The sequence below is a fragment of the Antechinus flavipes genome, chromosome 3 (genome assembly GCF_016432865.1).
Source record: "Antechinus flavipes isolate AdamAnt ecotype Samford, QLD, Australia chromosome 3, AdamAnt_v2, whole genome shotgun sequence".
Taxonomy (NCBI): Eukaryota; Metazoa; Chordata; class Mammalia; order Dasyuromorphia; family Dasyuridae; genus Antechinus; species Antechinus flavipes.
Window position 1 is genome coordinate 307,373,263 of NC_067400.1, and position 9,922 is coordinate 307,383,184.

The window sequence follows — 9,922 nt, forward strand, 5'->3', positions numbered from 1 at the left end:
AGTAAGAATATTATGAGGAAGCTTGTTGTCTATTTCTTTATCAGCAAGAAGTCAGGAGGGAAAAAGATAGTCAAATAAAGAATCATGGCTTCTGGATTTCCTTTTCAAATTTTCTTTACAAACCATCCATATGGCATGACATGTCATTAATAATATCTTGTCACTATGACAATTGGCCTCCAGGCCAATAAATTAAATAAGTGATGAGAGAAAATAGTAGAAAACCTATTACTTACTAACATATGAGAGATATCAGTAATCTCCAAATATTCATAAACATACTGTTCAGTTCTTCAAGGTATCTCTGTAATGTCCAAATCAATGGCCTAAAGGGAAGATAATCTGTCCAAGAAAAAACATGGCTCTATTTCACGCCTTTTTTCTCCCTAACAATAAATATAAATCTATATAATCTTAAGCAAAGTGAATTAATTATGGTAGGTACTTTAATACATATTGATTGATTGACCAATAATGAAAAATAAATGAAAAGGAGAGTTTGGGGCATGGATGAGTAAACTCTACTTTACGAGTTTCTAGCACGAACACAACTGGCAATTTTAAAATAAAAATGAAGATTGTATCAAAGCCTCAATACATCTGCGAAGATAGTCATTCTAATAAGAATCAAGGAATTTCTTCAACTCTTTGAGAAGCTGCTGGCCCAGGCCTGAAATCCTCTCCCTCTCTCTCTCTTAAAGAAAGTTCAGAACCCCTGAGAAACTTCTATTACATAGAACTGTGACAAGACTCTTTAAAAATGAAATGTATTCCATATACAGATTCCCCATCTTAAACTTATAAAGTTTGTTTGCAAACTGGTAAACATCATTATTATCTCTCTTGCCATATAACTCTTCTTTCCTTCTCTGAACTTTCAAACATTCTCATATTACCAAGTGCCTTGAAAAAAATTCAGGTAACTATTCAAAATGAATTCTAGATTTCTCCTTCCCCCCAGACCAATCTTATTTTCCTAATTACTCTAAAGAAAGGATGTTCACAGAAACTGCTTCCCCTTACCTTCCATGAAAAAAGACAGTAAAACACTCCCTTAACAAAGAGTATTCACAAAGTAAGAAAAATCAATCTAGAGTGGAACAAGGGTTCTGTACTAAAAGAGTTCATTTACTATTCCCAGGTGAGCACTGTGAGTCACAAGAAAAGAAGACCTGGAACTATTTAAAAAAGACTCAAGGCTTTGTGGATAGAACTTTGCTACTTACATTAAAAACTTTAAAAAAAAATAGCAATATTCTTATAACCACATAAACAAGCAAACTAGATTCAAAAGTCCTTCACTGTTTCTGATAATCCTGTCACATAGCTTTGACAGACTATCAATGGTATATCATAAAGTCAGAACTTCTTTCTTTTTATTCCTGGCAATGACATTAATAAAGAAAATTATCAATCGATATGTCCAATATATTCAGATGAAAACCAAAAGGAAGCACATAAATCCACTGCATAATTAAATAAATGTAGATTTTAAAATATCTAAAATTCAATTTAAATCATATTTTTTATAATTATACTGAATAATGGCCTTCCCATCTTTTAATCAAGTCATTCTCTCTCAACGCTGCTTCCTGCTGCTATGATCTTCTTTTCCCCTTGTGCAAATGGTGACCTACCTCTCCTCAGTCCTATATTTCCCTTCCAGCAACAACCTTAGTACACACCTGAGGTGTATATTAATCAGAACTACTGCATGGTCTGTCATGTTTTATTGCTTAAAGTACAGTTATACTCTGAAAAGTGACTCTGTTGTAATGACTTCATGGGGTTTCTTATTTATTCTCTTTCAATGACTTCCATATCCAATGTGCTCAGTTTGTAAGTCAAGAGATTTTTTTTTCCCTTGGCTGCCAGCATCACAAATTCTCCCTGGAATCTGGAAATTCAGCTATTTTTTTTCTGTCTCTTACATCATCATCAGTAATAAGATATTTGCTATTGGAACACAGCTGGCAAGATTCTGGATGATGTTGAAGGCAGAACAGATTGTAGATCATTTTTCCTAAAGCTTATTTCATTGTGCAAATCTATGAAAATATGTCTGTGAGGTCTATAGAAAGCAGACAAGATAAGTAACACACCAACCATGAATAACTGCAGTAATTAGGAAAGCCTTGCGATGATATCCTGGTCTAATGCACTTCCCAAGGGGCTGAGTGTGCACCCTGTTCACTTCTTGTGGGCCACAAGCTCTGGCCCCATGTGCAACAAAGCGGCTTCTGATTGCTTCCTTAGGTCCTTGTGAATGTGGGAACAAAGTATAATTGGCAAATGAAACAAGAAGAGCTGCTCCTTCAACAGATAATAAGAGTTGCGGAAAAGACTACCATCATCTCCTTCTCCTTGGGGTTCTGCATGGTCTAGGGCATCGTTCTCTCATAATCTTGACTGCCTTGCTCATCTCAAGTGGTCATGCAAGCTCTAAATTTATAGCAGCGAGAATACATGGTTGCCTAGGGCAGTCTGATACTGGATCTCAAATGTCGAGTAATCTCCTTCCACATCTGCAGTGCAAGGGGCAGAGTAGCAGAAAAAAGGGTAGAATGTACTACGCATCAACATATAATGTAGTTGCTAGATTTTCTAATGATAATTCTGCTTTTGTCTAATTATCAATAAAAGGGCATATTACAGGAAGAGCTCAATTTGACCAATCTTGGCATTCTCATCATAAACAAAACTAGAAGACAAAAGGAAGTTATAGGTAAATGGAAGGACAGCTCATAGATTCTCCTTGGAGAGGCAAAAAAGTTACTAGGATTAATTTTATTTTGTGTCCAGCAACAATGGGAAACAGAATTTCATGTGACTTTTGGTTTTTATTGCATTATAAAAAGACCACCATGAAAATATCTGCAGTTTCTCTTGCAGAGGATGAAAAGGTAGGGAAATTCTAGTAAAAACTTAATAAAACTTCCAAATTAAATCAAAACATACTTTGATACTCATTGACTTCACAGCAAAGTTGGGAATAGGCAGGAACAATGAAAAATATGTTGGAAAATGTGATTCAGAAGTTAAAAAAAAAAAAGTCAAAATACTTCTAGACAACAAAGAGCCTCACCCCTATACCTTATGGATATTCTGAGGAAAGAATTGGAAGGCACTAGGAAATGTTTCAACCTTTCTTTGTCTTCCTGATGATTAGTATAGTACCTGACATATAATAAGTGGCTTACAAATTAGTGCTTGTTGATTGCCATCACAAAAAACCAAAAACAAACTGCTTATATTTTAACAAACAGGAAATGACTCCCTACTTATATTTCATGACTTGTTAGAGCAAAGATAAAAATCAATAAAAATTTAGAAGAATAACAATTATAAACAAAGATATATATATTTAAAACCACCCCTACTGGATTCATTTAAGTAAATTATTGATGCAAAAAAATGGAAATTGGATAGGAGAAAGGATGTTCTTGTCAATTACAATAATTTCATATAGGGGCAGCTAGGTAGTGCAGTGCAATAGAGCAACAGTCCTAAAGTCAGGGGAACCTGAGTTCAAATCAGGCCTCAAACACAACACCCTGGGCAAGTCACTTAACCACAATTGACTCAGCAATAATAATAATAATAATAATAATGATAATTTCATACAGAAGTTTAACCACTCTGGATCAAATGCTATAACAAGAACAACAAAAATTGAGCCTATCAACTTTTTAGTCAATAAACACTTGACTTACTTGACAAATGAAGAGATTGGAGGACCAACAGTGCATAGATATAGAATATAACCATGTCTGTAAAATCTTAAGGAAAAGAGGGGAGGGAAATTAATTATAAACAACATCTTATAAGATATACAGTAGAGGGAAAAAACAGTTTAAAGAAAGCTTAGAGACCAACTAAACAAAGCCATTCTAAAGGCATTTAAGAATTAAGCTGAAAGGAAGGCAATACAAAATAAGAGATATAAAATTTTCATTAAGTTATTTTTCCCCATCAAGGACAGTGAAGTTATGACATCTGGATCCTGACATTACAGTTTTACATATACTCATAGAGGAAGTATAAATGGTACCAAAGAAAATAACAATGGGAAAAGTAGACTAGGCCATGTCTATGCAGAAATGATCTATGGGGCAATTCTGAATTCCTTTAGAGATCAATTCACAAGATATATGAAAGAAGGGGAGATAAAAAAATCATGGGAAGTTATCAGACTTTATTATTAACAAAAAAGTGACTGAGAGCCTATCAATTTCTCCTGAACCAAATGCCTACTCTCCAATATATGTAAAATATTTATGACCTACCTACATTTCAAGAACATTCTTGATGAGGATATCAGAAGGGAGTTGGGAGACTTTTGTAAGCAATATTCCACAGTAGATCATACTTTTCCCATCAAACAAATCACTGAAAGATGTAGATGACAGAAAATCCTAGTGGGATTATTGTTTATTGACTATAAAAAAAGAAAATTTGGTTTGATAAAGCAAAACAATACCGTAAAGGCCATCTTCCAACAAGATGTCTCTCATGCATATGTCAAAATTACAAAAGGTTCTTTGTAATGCAGAGTTCATCATGTTTAATAACTCTCTGATTATTAATATCAATGAGGCATAAAACAGGGAGATATATGTTTGCCAAAAATGTTCACCACTGTGATGGGGGTGGTACGAAACAGAGTTATGCCAACGAGGAATACCTTATATATAGTAAGGTCTGCCAGATGCTCCTGTTTGCAAATGACATTGTGCTGATTGCATCAAGCCCTGACATTATAGGGTATTTGATTTGGCCTATCTGGCTAGGAGAAAAAAAAAACCACACACACACACACACACACACACACACACACACAAACACACACACACACACACACCCCTTGTTTAGACAGCACAAATATATAATTAGTTCAGCCCAGAACTGGACAGGAGAGTAGTCTGGATTGCCTTTGGGAAAGTATAAAGTTTTCTGTTAACTTGTCAAGCTTCTCACTGAAACAAAGGAACCTTTTTTTAAATGCTATTATTCTTCTAGTGATGCTATATGATTATCAGTCATGGAACACTGCAGTCTCAAAAAAAAAAAAAAGTGAAAAGCAGGATCACCCAAAGGGCTCAAAAAGGTGGGTATGAACAATCTGAAACATATCACAAACAAGAATTTAAGAAGTGTAATAAAGGAGATTATCAAATATATGAGGAGAATAAAAAAAGGATGGACCAATCAGCTGATGAGAACGAGGGATAACCAGTAGACAGGCTGCACCTTCCATTGGTCTCCTTACAATTACTAGAGAAATAGAGGACGGTCCTCAATATGTTGGATGCTCTTAGCTAACACAGAAGGCAAAGATTATATAGGATGAAGAGGAATAGATACATTGTGATTTGCATTATTAGAGGAAGTAACTTCCATGATGAAGTTAAAGATCCATTGGAGTATTTGAAAGGACTATGAAAAATTCTAAGGATACAGAAATGAGAAACAACAAACTTCTGATCTTTAAAGAGTTTATTTTGATAATATTAAGAAAAAAGGTTGAATTGGAGAGACTGAAAGCAGCTATGGAGTCTATGAAGTTGTTCAAGACACAGTCCCTGTATTCAGCATCCATACTAATGCCACCTCACCTCCCAATTCTCTGTCTTCCTCTCTTCCAATGACCTTTACATTTACTCTACTTCAGATATCCAACAGGCAATGCCCCTTATTATTGAGTTTAATTGCTTTAAAACCTTTAAAGTCATGCACTTTCTAATCACAACTTGCAATTTCCCACATACTTTCACTCTTCACTTTGCTCTTGCTAATTTTTCTCATTAATAAATCATTCAAAAAGAATTTGCTAAAAACCTACTATGTGTCAAGCATTTGCCAGATACCAGGGATACATAGAAAAACAAAAGACAGTTCTGGATCTCCAGATGCTTATACAATAAGGGGGAAAACAAGAAAATAGCTATTTACAAATGAGGTGTAGAAAGAGTAAATCATAGATAATACCGAGAGAAAGGCACTAACATTAAGGGATGGTGGGAAAGACTTCTAGCAGAAGGTAGAAGTTTAATTGAGACTTTAAAAAAGCCAGGAAAGCCAAGAGCCAGGAACGAGGAGGGAGAGTTCTAGGCATGTGGAAAAGCAAGTCAAAGTTCTTGGAGCTGGGAGACAAGATACTCCTTAAAGGAACAGCAAGGATGTATTATAGTGATTACTGAGAGCTTTAAAAGGCAAAGGACATTTATATTTGATATAATATATAAATATAATCAAATAATCAAATATAAATGTTTGATTCTTAAAGCAAAAAGGAATATTCCTGGAGCTGATTAAATAGGAGGGCAATTAGTCAGAATTGTGTTTTAGAAAGGTCTATTGACAGTTTAGTGGAGGACAGATATAAATGAGGAAATTCTAGGTAGGGGGATCAATCGGCAGGCCATTCTCATAATCTCAAGCATGAAGTGATGAAGTACTAAAGTGATGAAGAGGAAGGGTGTGTAAAAAGAGGTAGGTTGAGATCAGGATGTAAAGAATTTTAAATGTCAGAGGAGTTTATATTTCATCCTAGAGGTAAAGTGACATGGTCAGAACTATACTTTAGGAAAATCACCTTGGTGACTATGTGGATAATGAACTGGAGTAGAGAGAAAGTGGGGTTTAAGGATCATGGATAAACTTAAATTTCTTCCCATTCCAAGCAGGAAAACCAATTAGGAAGCTATTGCAACAGTCCGCATAGAAGTGGTAAGAATCTAAATTACAGGACAAAGAAGGTCCAAGAGATGTTGTAGAATTAGAAAAGGTAGAGAATGAAAAGGTTTTGCAACTTGATGGATATGTGAATTAAAACAGAGTAAAGAGCTGAAGGTGACTCCTTGGTAGAAAACCTAGGTGACTAAAATGGTGATAGTGCTTTTGATGGAAATGGAGTGTATTTGAAGAGGAGGAGGAAGAGAACAGAGAAAAGAAGAAAGAGAGAGTATGGGATAGTGTTTTGGGTTATAGTGAGTCAACAGTCGTGATATGGATGATGGAGAACAGGAAACTTCAGAGTGTCAAGACAGACAAAGAACCACCAAGAGAAAATGCCATCCCCTCCAACAAGAGTTCTTCCTTTTCATATCCATGAGTATATATGAAGAAAGAGTAGATAAGTGTCAAATGAGGCAGAAAAGCAGAGAAGGATGAGAACTGAGGAAAGGTTAACAGATTTTCTAAGATATCATTAGTAACACTAGAGAGAATAATTCCAGTTGAGCAATAAACTTGGATGACAGATTGCAAAGTGAGTGAGAAGAGGATAAATAGAAGCAGTAGTTCTGTATTTTTTCCTATTACACTCTCTCATACAATATCCATTACCTCTTCAAATCCAGCCCAAGTTCTCAATGATCATCCTCTTTCTTGGAACCCCTATTTCACTTGTCTGAACTTCCATCACTGAACATACACTACTTGTTATTTATCTTTTATCCATAAGTATTATTTCCTCTATCAAATTATCAGCTTCTTGAGGACAGATGCTTTTTCTTCTCAGTGCCCAGCACAATGCCTGGAACATAGCAGGCATCTGACAGCTATTTGTTTATAAGAGATAAAATGAATTATGACTTGCCATTAATATAAATGCATGTGATATGCTACTCTAAAACTGGATTTCTCTTTCTACTCTTCTCTATCACAACATCACAGGAAAAGGTTTAATAAGTTGTACGTCAGGTTAATGTAATGTTACAAGCAGATATTAAGGAGAACTAAGTTTACTGAGTGAAATGTTCACTAATAAGCTTAGGCTCATTTAGCTCAGTAATAGTGAGAGGTGGTGGTAGAGCTGGGAACAAAAATTGGATCTTTTTTATGCCCAGTCAAGAGAATTTTTTCCAATAACAATATATGAATGAAGGAAGTCTATATTCTACTCACTAAAACTACAGCAGTAAATGCCTTTCATGTTTCAAGAGAATAGGAAATATCCACATTGAACTTGGTCTAAAAAATACTTTGTTACTTCTTGGATACAAAATACTATGAAAATACAAAATAGCATTATAATGTTATTTTATAAATGAAAATGTTTTATATATCTGCATTAATATAGTTCTATAGCTTATATAACTATGACATAAAATAAGCAAGATAATAGCAAAATATGCTGCAAATATAAAATTCTCTGTGACTGTTTAATACTGTTCACAACAGCTTATTATGGTGATAGTTATTATTAGAAAGAAAGAAAGAACCATTCCTTTTTCAACTTGGGATTTCAGAGCATTATTACCTTGTTAATTTTTGTTGCCCATCTGCATGCCTTAAGATAATTTTTGGTATTTTTAAATCTTGAAGGAGTGACACTGAAGGGTGATTGCCTGTTTGATGAATAAAAAGCTACTGAGACAAGATTATCACCTATTTGCTGAATACTTACAAGATCATTGATTTAGAGCTGAAAGGGACCTTTGAGCCCATATAATCCAGTCCTTTCATTTTTCAGAGAACTGTGGCTCAGAGAGGTTAACTAATTTGTTTATGGTTATATATTCCAGTGGCAGAATTTGCAAGGTATAGAAACTGAACCTAGTTCTTTATGATTCTAAATCCAGAATTCTGCAGTATGTTCTACCCCATATTTCAGAGTACCTCTCTTCAAAAAAAATTTTTTTGTATTCTTGTATCTGATTTTTCTTTTCTCCTTCTGCAAGCAAAATTGAATGGATGGAACTTGGTCATTGTCAAGACTCAGTCAAAACTATTAAAAAACAGCCATGTACTAAGTCATGCATAAACTTTATTGGATCTGGGAAATCAAAAAACTAGGGTGTAAATTCTCCTGCTTAGCAACAACCCAGGGTCATAGTGGATAGTGAGCTGAACCTGGAAGACCTATTAGCTGAGAAAGTCACTTAACCTCTCTATTTGCCGCAATTTCCTCAGTTGTGAAATGAAGATCACAATAGCACCTACCTTCCAGTGCTGTTGTGAAGATCAAAAGAAATATTTGTAAGCAATTAGTACAATGTCTGGCACATAGTACTTTAGCCTGCAGGTTAATCCCTGTTCTGGATGATCAAATCTAGACCCAAAAATTTACTATATGAGTATAGAAATAGAGTATAACTACTTAGTATTTATTTCTTCCCCCAGGAGTCGTTGAAGGGAATTAAGAAAAAGCTCAGAGTTTGGGGAAACTGACAGCCAGGCTAGTTTCATTCAGATTTCTAGAGATGCTGTAAGAAAAAAATATTGGCACAAGCTCAAATCACATTCTAACTTCACCTCTTCCAGTATACTGATATATAGCATCATTGGAGAAAAGTTAATTGTGTAGTTGAATCAAATATTTTATTTTGGTTCCAGCTTTTCCCAGAAGGAGCCACTGAGGGTTCACAGCAGAAATGCTAGTGATAGTCAGACACAAGTACATGTATGACCAATGTGCCAAATAGAATCAGGGGATTAGTATAGAGAATGTTGTCTGTGATAAAACATTGCAGCTTTTCAAGGGCTAGTTTTCTCCTATGAAAATCACAAATGCACATAAAACCACCTGGCAACTCCAGATTCAGAATTAGCAGTAACCTCTTCTTCTGATAACATAAGTGCTCTGATTGAGAGGCAGAAGGTATCAAGAGAATGGCTGTACTAAGCCGGCATCGATTTCTCTACCCTTTGTCTGTGTCTGGTTTCTGTCTCGTTTGGAGGTGGTTACTGTTACTACAAGCAGTATGAATCATGTCTCTGTTAAAAAACAGAGCTTCAATTGTCTTACATAACCCCTGGTAACTGGATGTCTAATAATAGCAAGCCATTTCCAGGTAGGGAATCTGTCTACCTCCCAGACACACACACACACACACACACACACACACACACAAACACACAGACACACATAAATACAAAGACACACACACACACACACACACACACACACACACACACA